The sequence below is a fragment of the Vigna umbellata genome, chromosome 4 (assembly GCF_029865625.1).
Source record: "Vigna umbellata cultivar VRB3 chromosome 4, Vumbellata_1.0, whole genome shotgun sequence".
Lineage (NCBI taxonomy): Eukaryota > Viridiplantae > Streptophyta > Magnoliopsida > Fabales > Fabaceae > Vigna > Vigna umbellata.
Window position 1 is genome coordinate 29,972,520 of NC_142168.1, and position 14,081 is coordinate 29,986,600.

A 14,081-nucleotide genomic window follows, 5' to 3' on the forward strand; every position below is an offset into this window, starting at 1 on the left:
CCCTGATTGTAGCATTATTTTGTTTCAGATGGAATCTATCTCAAAGGAATTCCCATCGAGATAAATGTTTGCAAACACATTCAGAATAATTTTAATAAACATGACAATGCTTTTACCCATTCTAATGTTAGAAGTAAACTTGTAAATTTGACCACATGGTTTGGTCTTGATTCACATAGACTAGGATCAGAAGAAACTTCTAGAATAAAAAAGTTTTCATTAAAAAAGTCCAGAAAACCTAAATTTTTACAAAAATTGTCTGTGGGTTAACATTAGGACATGAGTTTTTTCTTTTAGAAAAAATATTTATTTTGAATATAAAAAAGTGTAATTAACTTATAATTGGTCACAAATAATTATTTTTAATTTGTAAAAAAATTATATTGAAACATTTTAATCAAACATTTTGTAAAAAGTTTCAATTTGTTTATATAAAAAAACATTGAAATATATAATTTACTAAATATATTTAATTTTGTTTTTCCGCGAAATATATTTTTAAAGTATATAAAATAATAATTTAAATCAAAATCAAAATTAAAGAAGACATTTCAATTTAAAAGTTTAAATAATGAATTTTTGAATATATTATTTATATATATTTTTTATATTATAAGCTTTTATTTTTTTAATATATGATTTAAATTTATATTTAAATTTTATTAATTATTTATTTTTTAATAATCAATACATAATTAATTTGATGTTTGTTGTGTCATGAGACTTTATTGTAATATATTATATGTTGTTTTTATTGAATGTTTTTTAAATTTATAAAATTAATAAATAGATTATAATCAATAATTATATTAAATTATTTAATTATGTGTGTGTGTGTGTTACAAACAGTATTTTGTTATTTCTTTTCCTTGACGTAATATTATTTTACTGCATGCTTGAGAAGAAATTTATGGAGTGTAGAACGAAACTGTCATATTATAATTAAGGACAATTACTAAGGGCACAATAAATATATATATATATATATATATATATATATATATATATATATATATATATATATATATATAAAAAAAAAGCAGAAAAGAAATTAAAAAATTAACTCTTCATTTCCAATATGAAACAATAAAGATGGAAGGTAAGTAGAAATTGTTAGTAGTTAAACTATTTAAATTGTTTTAGATTTGATTCAATAAAATTAAGTTATGTTGACCGATTCTTTAGGAATAAGATTCTAAAATTTAGTTACGATTTTTAGGTAACCATCCATGTAGGTTTGGATAGTTTTATGTTTTTCATATTTCTTTAAATTATTGCAATCTAATTTATAATTACAGAATAAGAAGTATCCGTTTAGATTTAGGAAAAATCTAATTTATCTGCTTGAGTTAATAATTTGGTATCTAAGCCAGAAACTTCTGAGTGATACCTGGATTCTTAAATTAAAGTTGGGTAGAGAGTGAGTAAAACAAAAAAACTTGTATTTTCTCTTTCAGAAGCATCATTTGGTTGAGTCAACAAAGTTTTTACATCAATTTTTAAATTAGATAGACACTATGATCACTCGATAAAGCTTAACTATGAAGAATTGTCTTCGATTAAAGGAATATTGACATTTGGTGAAAAATGGTGGATTCAACAAAGTTTTTACATCAATTCCTAAATTAGATGGACACTATGATCACTGGAGAAAACTTATGAAGAATTGTTTTCGATCAAAAGAATATTGGCATTTGATGAAATATGGAGTGAACGTCGTTCCAAAATAAACTTAATGGAGGACTAGAAGCTCAAGGATTTAAAAATAAAAAACTATCTCTATCAAACAATAGATAAAGACATTGTGGATACCACTCTCAAAATGTTGAAAAACATATGGGATCAAAAAGTTCCAAGGGTCAACATGAGTCAAATATGCACAATTATAAGCCCTGTGCAAGGAGTTCGAAATGTTACAAATGAAAGAGGGAGAATCCGTGAATTCCTATTTTGCAAGAACATTAAAGATTTTCAAAGGAATGGAAGTTGTTGGAAAAAGTATGCAAGAGAGTGTCATAACTGCAAAAGTCATGTCATTTATAATAATCCATTTCAACTATGTGGTGTGCTCCAATATTGAAGAATCAAATAACTTAGATACCATGACAATAGACAAACTACAAAGTAGTTTATTAGTTCATGAACAAAGAATGAAACTTCCAACAAGTGAAGAACATGTTATGTAAATCATGGTAAATGAGAAAGATGGAAGAGGAAGATGAAAGGAAGATGTAGAGGAGGTTTTCAAGGTAGAGGAAGAGGAAGACAAGCATTCAACAAGGTTGAAGTGGAATGCTTCAAGTGTCACAACCTTTATGGAAAACGAAGGCACACTATGCTGAAACAGAGGAATAAGAAGAACAAGAGGAGGAGGTCTTATTGATGACCTTAGTAGAATGTAAAGAAGGAAAGAAAGATGTATGATTCTTAGACTCAGAATGTAGAAATCACATGAGTGGTAACAAAAGTGGTTCTCAAAACTAGATGAGAATTTTTAGCACAAAGTAAAGCTGGGAAATGATACTCACATATGGGGAAGGAACTATTCGGATAATGGTGAATGGAATTATACATGTCATTACACATGTGTACTATGTTCCAAAATTCAAGAATAACTTATTGAGTATAGGGTAGCTACAAGAAAAGGGTTTAAGTATTATAATTCAGAACAATAAATGCAATAATGTTCAATTAGAGAAAGAGTTGATTATGAAGGTACATGAGTGCAAACAAGATGTTTGTCTTGACAACAACCATGAAAGGTGAATCAACAACTTGCTTTTAGGTAAATGAAGAAGACAACTCTCAACTCTAGCATAATAGATTAGGGCATTTAAGCTATAATGGCTTAAAAAATCTTGCTACTAAGCAAATGGTGACATGATTGTCAACAATCATAACCTCTAAGGAACTCTGTGCAAACTGTCTAGCTGGAAAACAAGACAAAAATTTAATATAAAAAAATGCATGTGGAGGGCATCTAAATGGCTACAAATTCAAGCAGATTTGTGTGGACCCACTAGCCAACATCTAGTAGTATAAGAGATATATCATAAGCTTTATTGATGACTTGTCATGTAAAACTTCAGTGTATTTCTTAAGAGAAATATTTGAAACTTTTTCTCTTTTTAAAGATTTCAAAACATTCATGGAAAAGAAAGCTAAAAAAAGCATCATCTGCTTAAGAACTAATAAGGAGGTGAATTTCCTTCAAAAATATTTAAAGAATTTTGTAGAAGTCAAAGGATAAGGAGACAATTGATTGTTGCCTAGACTCCCCAACAAAATGAGGTTGCTGAAAGAAAGAATCGAACCATCATGAACACGGTTCATTCAGTGTTGATTGAAAGACAAGTTTTAAAGATTTTCTAGCCATAAGCAACCAAGTGGTGTCTTCATATTTGGAATAGAAGTCTTACGAGAGCCATGTGTTCTATTTGGAGTCAGCAATGAGTCTAAGGCATACAGATTATTTGATTTGATCAACAAAAAATATTATAATCAGTGGAAATGTAATTTTTGAAGAACATAAGAGTTGGAACTAGGAGCATAATAAGGCAGTGAACCAACATAATATTGTTGAAAAGGATGAGCACAAAGAAAGCACTAAAAATCAACTTGAAGATGAATTAGAAAATGATCAACAATAATAGACAAATTCACACAATGTTGGAACAAATGGTTGGAATGACTCTTGTACTCCAGTACCTAAGATTCAAATTAAAAGGAGGGCAAGAAGGCATAAAAGAGAACCTATATGGATGGAAAATTATGATATAGGAAGAAGCTCTTAAAAGTAAAAAAGTGGAGAGATGCAATGGTGAAAGAGATGAAAGCAATAGAAAGAAATCAAATAGCGGAGTTGACTGATGCCAATAAGAGTAAAACCTATCGAAGTAAATGGGTATTCAAGACCAAACTTAAAGAAAATGGAGAAATTGACAAGTATAAAGCAAGATTAGTAGTAAAGGGCTATGTGCAACACTATGGAGTGGATTATACATAAGTGTTTGCATCAGTCGTCAAACTAGACACCATCTGAATCATACACTTAGTGGTTGCACAAAATGAATGGATCATATTTCAATTAGATATGAAAAGTGCATTTCTTCATGGAGCTCAAGGAAGAAATATATGTATAGCAGTCAGTTGTAATTGTCAAGAAAGGGAAAGAAGAGAAAGTATACAAGCTGAAGAAGACACTTTATGGGCTCAAACAAGCACCAAGGGCATGGTATAATAGAATAGAAGCTTACTTCATACAAAATGGGTTTGAAAGATGTTTTTGTGAACATACATTGTTTACATCGGAAATGATGGAAATATGTGTAATGATTTTAAAAATTCCATGATGTCAGAATTTGACATGATTGACTTAGGGAAAATGGGGTATTTTCTTAGAATTGAAATTTCGCAGAATGAACATGGAATTTTCATGTGTCAAAGGAAGTATGCTAATGAAGTCTTAGCTCGAATTGGTATGTTGGAGTGTAATGCAGTGAAAAATCCAATTGTTCTAGGAACCAAACTGTACAGAAATGATGCAGGGACTAAAGTAGATGTCACCTTATTCAAGCAAGTAGTTGAAAGTCTCATGCATTTGACGACCAGATATTTCCATCATTACACATATTTCAACCAATAGTAACACTTTCTACAACAGAATCAGAATATATAACTACAACATCATGTGCATGCCAATGTATTTGGATTAAGAGAATATTGGAGACCATTGAATTTAACTAACAGAAACATATTCTAGTTTTATGTAATAGTAGTTCAACTATTAAATTGTCTAGAAATCCAATATTTCATGGTAGAAGCAAGCATATTAATGTTAGATTTCATTTTTTAAGAGATATTGTTAGAAAAAGAAGAATTATTGCAACACGCATGTTCAAGTAGCTTATTTAACGATTAAGTTACTCAAATTGGAACAATTTGTGAAGTTTAGAAGTAGATTAGACATGACTGAAGTCTCAAAAGTAAACTAGATGTTTTCTTAAACATTTAGTGTTCAAAGGAGGAATGGTTAGTAGTTAAGTTATTTAAACTTCTATTTTATATTTGAGTTGTTTTAGATTTGATTCAATAAGACTTGGTCATGTTAACTGATTCTCTAGGGATAAAGATGCTAAAATTTAGTTCTTGATTTTCAGATAATCACCCATATGACAAATGATGTGAGTAGTTTTATACTTACACATATTTCTTTAGATTACTTAATCCAGTTTACAATTAGATAATAAGTATCAGTTGAGATTTAGAAAATATCTAATTTACTTGCTGGAGTTAACGCATGTTGGGTGTAGATGATAACATATTTATGGTTTGGTCATTACCAAGAAAAATTATGCTTCATTTATATGACATCTCTCATTATGCCTAAATATTTAGTTTAACTATTTTATTGTTATTTATATGTTTTGACAAAAGAATGTTTGCCAATATCCTGGTTCTTGTAACTATCTCTCTACTTTTGAAAACGTGGTATAAAAAGTGAAACTACATTAAAAACATAAACCAGATTGGTTAGCATCTGAAGCACTTGAAGTAACACAAACCATTATGCAGAGAAAGGAGAAATAACATTACTTTGGTTACTATAAATTCATGCGATCTTGTCTTTCACCGTACTACAAGTTCTATGGTAATAGATTAAAAACACAGCAATACATTAAAATCATTACTAAAATACAGATAAGCTATCTGGTTGTTGATTTCAATCATACATCTCATCAATAAGATCCAAACAGAAGAGATTCTTTCACATTTGCATAAACCATCGATAAGAGAAGTATAAGTCACTATCTCAGGAACCATACTGCTCCTGAAAGAGATTCATGGCCTCATCCACTCTCTCATTAGTCCATTAATCGTGACATTTTAGCTGTAAAAGTCAGGAATTACTCCCATTTGAATCATAACTTTGAATACATGTTTCGCATTTTTCACTTCACTGAAAAAGTAATACTCATAACACTATTAGGTTGTACACCAGCTTTCTTCATATCAGCTAACACATTTTTGCCTTCTTTGACCTTTCCTTCTTTGCATAAGGCATCTATCAAGAAATTATAGGTATAAACATCCACCCCGAATTCCATGGTGAGTTTCAAAATGTTCTTCCATGGTCCCATTGTCACCATAACTGCGAAGGATATTAAGTTCTTAACCTCAGAGAAAAGGTACCTGTCAAAATAACACTCCGACCATCGGTACCTGTAAAATCAAAAACACTCCCACCATCAAATCAGCCAAATCTAGTAAAGGGATTAAAAAAGTATAAGTTCTATCAGAAAAGTTAACCTTTTTTTTTCCTTTTCTTCCTCTCCTGACTATATAGGGATAGTAGCTGTACCGATGGATCACTGAAGGCCCAATCCGAACATAAGATTAACCTTTATATTGATTAAGGTTCTTCTGAAACGGATCGATCACATTCCGGCTATCGGCATGGTATTTACACCAGATCCAACAGTAAGTCCTCTGCCGGCACCTTGTCGGTCCGAGAGAGTTCAATATCATTTCATTTACATAATGAATAGCTTCTGGTAAATTATCAGCAATGAAAAAGCCATAAACTACACTATTATAGATCAAAAGATTATGAAAAATTCACTTGGCAATAATTTCAGAATACAAACCGTAACCCTCCTTTGCAACTCTACCTTTAAATAAAGTGTGAATAAATGGGCTGTACATTACCAGATCAGGCTTTGTTGACTACCCATTACGAAAGTGGCGTAAGTAATTCAGTCGACATATTCTTGTGTAATCACTTATCATCAATTTGAATGCTTTCTTCAACTAATACAAAAATCCTAACGTGAATTTTCTGAATTAGGTTAAGAAAGCACTCAACTTTCATGACAAGTGACGCTTAAAGAATGACAAATTCAGGGCTAATTATTCCCTCGATCTCCATCTGCTTAGAAACGAAAACAGAAGTAGCGTGGAGAAGATTGAGAACATGATGGAAAGGGGAGTCAGGGTGAAAGGATTTGGCAAAACAGAAGAAAGCTTGGGAATGCAACAAGAGAGACAACCCTAGCCGCTATTTGTTTCCAGCAATAGATAACAGAGGAGTACCAAAATGGAAAAAATTAGGTCAAATCTGATGTCATATTTTTTTCCTTTTAAATTTTGCTTCCTCATACATATATAGATAGAAAATTATTATTTTAATAATTTTTTTTACCACTTTTGACAACAGCCCATGACCGTGTGACCAATAAAACAGTAACACTTAATCCATTATAAAAAATTATTGAAATATATATCGGTATCCAGAGTCTATACATACATGATATAACAATAATACAAAAAAATTATTAATATTAAATATTACATTTAATAATAATAGTGTAAACAGATTTATATTTTGATAATGAAATAATAATAATGATACTAATAAAAAATAATAATATACGGCTTTTATATTTTATTATGATTTATAATATTTCATATCTCTTTTTTATTTATCTTCATCTTTTATAATCTTTATCTTGTTCAAACGATTTCACCTCCAATTTGTTTTTCAAATTTTAAAATTTATTGTTTAATCCAAACATAAACTTATGCGACATTAGTATAAAGAAGTAAGTCTGATTTAGATTTACAACAGCTTTTTACATATACATACATACATGTTAAAAAAGATGGAGGAATTGTTATGTAAAGTCGTTCACAGATATAATATTTATTTTATGTTCGGGTGATAAACATAACCACTAAATAACAGTCATGATTAAGAGAAAACTTATATAAGTTTATAAATTAGTTATTTTATATTCATTCCTAAATAGTAGAACAACATTAGATTTGGCTATAAATATATCGTGAATAACATAAATATAAAAAGTGAAAACAAGATAAACATATTTCGTTTCTAAACTTTAACACAAAATTGAAATTCATGTTATCTCAAATTTTAATACATTTTGATATTTAAATTTGAAAATTATCATTAATTTTAATAAATTTTGATATTTAAATTTGAAAATGAATATATATACTTATTTGAATTCACCAATGACATTAATTTATTTGTATTTGTTAAACTATGTTTGTTTTAAACTGACATTTAAATTAAAAATGATCAAACGATATATACAATTCAATAATAAAAAATATATTTCACAAGTCAAAAAATTTAACACAATTAAATTAAAAATAATATATATGTTCATTTTTCAATTTTGATATCAAACTCTATCAAAATTTGAAATATAAACAAATTCTAATTATGCATTACTTTCAAATGGAAAATAAGACCGTTATAAAAGAAAAATTAAGGTGATTGGTACAATTGGTACATACTCCCATAAATATTATAGGACACTATATGTTGCAATAATAAGCACTATTATACAAATATACACTAAAATAAGTACATGACTTCTTGTAAATGTAAAAAAATGATACTTAAATACAAGGATTAAACATGTTTAGTCTATAAACTATCAAGCGAATTTGCTTTTAGTCCCTCTTTCAAAGTAAGGTACATTTTAGTCCTCCTCCTTAAGGAAACCTTAATTTTTGGTCCTTCAAAACTAACACCGTTAAAAATCAGCTGAGCTGACTGACGGCACAACGCCCCCCCACCCCCCGCCGCGCTTGAGATGTTCCCACCGCCCCTCAGCCACCGATGACCCTCCCCTCCCTTCGGGATCTCCTCCTCACGGTTCTATCCGTCTGCTTCCTCATCTCCTCCTCCAAGCCCAACATCGCTTCCACCCGCTGCCCCTTCCCGCGCCGCTTCCTCAAATTCCCCACCATGTCCCTCACCACAACACCTTCCAAAAATACCACCACAGCCACTGCCCTCAACACCCTACCCCCACACCGCATCTCCCCAATCCCTCTCCGACTGGCTCAAACCATGCCTCCCCTCCGAGTCCTTCGCCTCGTGGGGCGTCAAGCCCGACATAAAAAACGTGCACAACCTCTGACTCGAACTCTCCCAGGGAGAAAACCTCCCTCGCCGATTCCACTCCTTTGGTTCAGACGGTTCACGTCGTCCTCGTCCCCGTCACCGCTAAACACGATCATAGAATTGCAAACAATTCACAAAATTAATAACATCAAACTCTATAAAAAAACGAAAATTGGGGGGAAATGGTGATGAACCTCAAGCATGTCTTTGGCGAGAACAATGGTGATGACGCCGGCGCTGCAGCCCATGCCACCAAGGTTGAAGCTTTTGACATTGCCACGGAGCTTGTACTTCTTAACGATCATGGCAGAAAGGGAGGGCGTGAAGTTGACGACGAGGATTCCGATGTCCTTGGATTTGACGCAGGTGTTAGCGAAGAGGCTGTCAAGGGCGCCGAACATGACCTGCTCGGCCTCTTCCCTGGCAGTAGGTGTCCTTGTCGAGGCAAGAGCGGAGGAGAATCTTGCGCTGGAAATCAAGGGAGGATGGGAGGAAGTCGCCGGTGAGGGTGGAGTGGTGGATGAACTTTTGGAAGTGGACAGTGAGGTGATTTGGGGGACGGTAGTAGGAGAAGTCGAGGAGGTAGATGGAGGTGGGGCAGGTCATGATGTACAGGGTGGATCCGTGTCATCACATGTGCCAAGAGTTAGGAAGGAAAACGGTGAACACACGTGGCAAGACGTTAGCTAACTCAGCTTGTTTTTAACAGTGTTAGTTTTGGAAGACAACAATTAAGGATTACTTAAGAATGAGAACTAAAATGTACCTTACTTTGAAAGAGGGACTAAAAACAAATTCGCTTAATAGTCTAGGAACTGAAAACATATTTAACCGTAAATACAACATAGTCCTACGGTTAACTTCAATGCCAACAAAAAAATATAAAGGGTTTCTTTGCAACAATTATATCTCTCTCGTAAATTTAGGAGGATTGGAAAGTTAGATCAAAATCATGAATCAAATATACAGGGAAACAACCTTTATGCTCCTCCTATATTGAATAAATAGGATTAACATAACTAAAGGAATAATCAAATTGGACTATCGTAATACACATAGTAAAGTAGCTAATATAATGATTGAGCCAGTCAAATTGGACTATCGTAATAAGTTTAAAAGTATGTTTAACATAAGTAAACTAGATGTTTTCTTAAGTATTTGATTTAAGGAAGAGATTGTTAGTAGTTAAGTTATTAAAACTTCTATTTTGCATTTAAATTGTTTTAGATTTGATTCAATAAGATTAGGTTATGTTGACTGATACTCTCGGAAGATGTTAAAATTTAGCTTCTGATTTTTAAGTATCATACATGATGTGGGTAGTTTTTTATGCTTCTTCTAACTATCTCTGTACTTTTGAAACCGTGGTTTGAAAAATGGAAACTACGTTAAAAACATAAACCAGTTTGGTTAGCTTCTGAAGCACTTGAAGTAACACAAAGGATTATGCAGAGAAAGGGGAAAATAACATTATTTGTTTACTACTAATTACTGCGACCTTATCAGAAAAGTTAACCTTTTTTCCCTTTTTTCCTCTCCTGTCTATATATATAAGGTTGTGCTGAAGCCGGATCGATCACATTCCGGCTATCGGCATGGTATTTACATCAGATCCGACAGTAAGTCCCCTGCCGGCACCTTGTCGGTCCGAGACGATTCAATATCATTGCATTTACAAAACCAATAGCTTCTGGTAAATTATCAGCAATGAAAAGGGCATAAACTAGACTATTATAGATCAAAGGATTATGAAAAATTCTCTTGGCAATAAATAAATTCAGAATACAAACCATAACCGTCGTCTGCAATTGTACCTTTGAATACGGTGTGATCTGGCTTTGTTGACAACTCCTTATGATAGAGGCGTAAGTATTCGATTGACATATTCTTGTGTAATCACTTATCGTGAATTTGAATGCTTTCTTGAACTATAATTGATAAATCCTAACGTGATTTATCTGAATTAGATCAAGGAAGCACTCAACCTTCACGACAAGTGACGCTTAAAGAATGACAAATTCAGGGCTAATTATTCCCTCGATCTCCATCTGCTTGGAAACGAAAACAGAAGTAGCGTGGAGAAGATTGAGAACATGATGGAAAGGGGAGTCAGGGTGAAAGGATTTGGCAAAACAGAAGAAAGCTTGGGAATGAAACAAGAGAGACAACCCTAGCCGCTATTTGTTTCCAGCAATAGATAACAGGGGAGCACCAAATTGGAATAAATTAGGTCAAATCTGATGTCATATCTTTTTCCTTATAAACTTTCCTTCCTCGTATATATAGATAAAGTAGAAAAAGTCTGTACATGATATAATAATAATGCAAAAAAATTAATATTACAATTAATAAACAAATTTATATTTTGATACTGAAATAATAATAATTAATAATATAATGATACTAATAAAAAATATTAATATACATCTTTTATTTTTTATTATTTTATATAATATCTCATATCTCTTTTTTATTTCTCTTCATCTTTTATAATCTTTCCCTTGTTCAAACGATTTTACTTCCAAAATTTCTTTGTTTTTTATTTTCAATTTTTTAAATTTACTTTCAATTCAAACATAAACTTATTAAATTTAAAATTATTGTTACTTTTATTTTATTTTTTTATCATATTAATCTCTACCTTAAAGTAAAACTAGATAAGGTATCATTAAAAAAAACCTAGAAAATATAATAATAAGACAATGCAATTACATATTACAATTATTTATAATTTTCAAAATAGAAAGAATAACATTAAAAAATTGTATAATAACACAAAACTATATAATTTATCTTTTCAATAAAAACTATAAAAGAATATAATATTTTAACAAAAACAAAAACGATTAAATTATATTATTTACATATTAAAATTTCTAAGTATATCGACCATGTTATTCTATTTTACTGAAAAATGAACAAAACTATCCAACTACTTGATTTCTAACGATTTCTAAGTATATTGACCATGTTATTCTATTTCACCTCTCTCATTCCTCTCAATCCTTTCTCTTTCATCTCTCTCACTCCAACCTTTTCTCTGTCATCCCTACTGTAGCCCCAATTAAAAAAATTAGAAACACTTGCCTTTAAACAATTTGTCTTTCTAAAGAGTTGAGTCATTGACATATTCACCTTGAGGCAAAGGTTCATTCAAGATCTCTTCAATTTCACCATCTTTACTAATTTCTCTAATTTCATCATCTGCATATGTTGAATCATCATCTCTAAAAAAACCCTCCAGGCCAATTACCAATTCTTTCAGATAAGACAAAAATTATAAAATAAAAACCTCATTATAAAGTCAATTTTTGTAAGAAATTGTTTAACAACAAGTATTTCTGATTTTTTCCAGGTCAATTACCAATTTGAAAATTGGATAAAATTAGATAAGACAAAAATTATAAGATCAAAACTCATTATAAAATCATTTTTTTGTAAGATTGTTTAACGGTTTCTGATTTTTTCAATTGGGGCTACAGTACGGATGACAGAGAAAAGATTGGAGTGAGAAAGATGAAAGAGAAAGGGTTTACAGGAATGAGAGAGGTGAGTAAGGGTTTGGGGTTTCTTTTTTTTTTTTTTTTAGTTTTGAGAATGAAAATTATTAAAATACCCTTAACCTTAAAACTTAGAATCCATGATATATAAGGATATTTTTGTCTACTAAAACCCGGTACACATTGCTAAAATGTACCAACTGAAAAACAGGCGTATGCGCGTTAGCAAACCCCTATATATATATATATATATATATATATATATATATATATATATATATATATATATATATATATATATATATATATATATATATATATATCATTTGAATCCAATTACACAAATTTATTTGAACTTGTTAAATAGTGTTTTAGGTTTATAGGTGTTACGGGCTAACATTTGAATTACAACGTATCAAATGATATAAACAATCCAAACACCAAAAATATATTTAACAAGTCAAGAAATTTAACATAGTTGAATTAGAAAGAGTATATATAATATATTCATTTTTCAAGTTTTAATAACAAACTCTATCAAAATTTAGAATATAGACAAATTCTAATTTTAGATCAAAGTCAATGAACTAAAAACAAATTTAATCCAAATAAAATCTACAATATCATATTTAAAATCTACCTTTGGTGATTCCTAATTACACATGACTTTAAAGGTTTTTGAAATTTCAAAAACGTGCATGACGTAGTTTCAAGGATATTGTGCATCTTCAATGAGATGAGAACATAAATAATATATATCGATTTGACACCTTGAAAGAGATGAAAAACAAGACCAAAATATGCTATAAAAGAAGAATTAAGGTGATTGGTACAATCTCTACTTATTCTAATAAGTACTATAATACATTGTGTTGCAATAATAATTACTAGTGTTGTCAAAATGGGTTAGAACCCACGGATCAACCCTGCTCATCACTCGTTCGAGCTGGGTTAGGTTTGAAACAAATGTAATTTTTTTATATAGACCAATTTTCAACCCGGCTAACTTAGAATATGCGGGTCAACCCGGTCCATCATTAGTTCGAGCCAGGTTGGGTTTGAAACAAATGTAATTTTTTTTATACAGACCAATTTTCAACCCGGCTCACTCGGATTGAGCCTGTGGTGAGCCGGGTTGGCTTGCCAACCCATCTAGTTTAATTTAATTAGTTATTACTTTGTGTTTCAATATTATTAGTTAATATATTTTTATTATATTGTAAATGAGGATAAAAAAGATGTTTCAAGAGAGCAAAATATTATAAATTTATCTATTCAGAACTCTAATCTTAAACATGGATAAGTGACACAAAAATGATCAATATTAAAAACTTATTTATTCGTTTTTTGAGCTTGTTTTTGAATTTCATTTGAGTTGTATGTGTTACTTTTTTTGCATTATTTTTGAAGTTTAACATCATTTTAAAGTGAAATTTATTTATATTTGAATTACAAAAAATATAAACCTTTTTTTGAATTTAAAAAAAGAACTTGTAATTAAGTGAGTCGGTGAGTCAACTCGTTTAATCCATCAATCCGTGTGAGCTGGACAAGTTCGAATTTTTTTCGACTCGCTGATAAGTGAGCCAGATTGATATGACTCACTAATAACCAACTCATAGTAGGCCGAACCGAGTCGGACC

The 14,081-nt window shown here is 30.9% G+C and overlaps 2 long non-coding RNA genes across 2 annotated transcripts; both read right to left on the reverse strand.

The window, feature by feature from the left end:
* Window positions 1–5,656: 5,656 nt before the first annotated feature.
* On the reverse strand, window positions 5,657–7,885 carry LOC148199807 (uncharacterized). Its single transcript, XR_015785774.1, has 2 exons — window positions 6,310–7,885; window positions 5,657–6,222 (listed from the first exon to the last, which is right to left on the reverse strand). It is a non-coding gene; the product is annotated as an uncharacterized LOC148199807 (long non-coding RNA).
* Window positions 7,886–8,350: 465 nt separating this feature from the next.
* LOC148199808 (uncharacterized) lies at window positions 8,351–11,178 on the reverse strand. Its single transcript, XR_015786138.1, has 2 exons — window positions 9,133–11,178; window positions 8,351–9,040 (listed from the first exon to the last, which is right to left on the reverse strand). It is a non-coding gene; the product is annotated as an uncharacterized LOC148199808 (long non-coding RNA).
* Window positions 11,179–14,081: the final 2,903 nt, after the last annotated feature.